The sequence below is a fragment of the Solanum tuberosum genome, unplaced genomic scaffold, assembly GCF_000226075.1.
Source record: "Solanum tuberosum cultivar DM 1-3 516 R44 unplaced genomic scaffold, SolTub_3.0 scf00078, whole genome shotgun sequence".
NCBI lineage: Eukaryota > Viridiplantae > Streptophyta > Magnoliopsida > Solanales > Solanaceae > Solanum > Solanum tuberosum.
In genome coordinates, this window is record NW_006239005.1 from 164,352 (window position 1) to 164,987 (window position 636).

Consider the following 636-nt stretch of genomic DNA (forward strand, 5'->3'; position numbering starts at 1 on the left):
CTACCAAAGAAAAATAACTTAGAAGATAAACGTGTTAGTCTATGTAGATGATAAACAATACGAAATATCACACCTATGACCACAAGCACATAAGAGTTGCTCCACTTGAAGATAGACTAGCCCACGGATATAGAAAAGACTTAATTTGTCTATTTGATTTTGAGCTTAGTGAATCAGAAAGGTCAACTTGAGTCGAGACAAAGTTAATTGTATCTTTTATTGTCATATTTCTGATTTTTGACTGAGATGTAACTCTAATTTCTGTGTAATATAAAATTTCTCAAAAATGGGGATCGAACCTTGAAAGGCAGCCTACGTATCTCATGAGGGAAAATTCAGGTCTTACGTAGTTCGACCAGCTTGAATCTCCTTCGATTTGAGATAAAAGGTTAATTAATTATTATCTTTTTGATGAGAAAGTGAGATTTGAAAAATGAAGTTCAAATTTTGTTGTGAAACTAAAGACTCAAAGAGTATTTGGACGCACTTTTGATAGTGACTTGACATTTGTGCTTAAGGGTGTCTAGAAAATTTCCAAAAGAGTAGGCTAGAACATCTCCAAATAAAGCAACATAATCACACAAACAGTTAGAACACATAACAGTTATTGCGTATTTTAAACAGATATGTGATCCT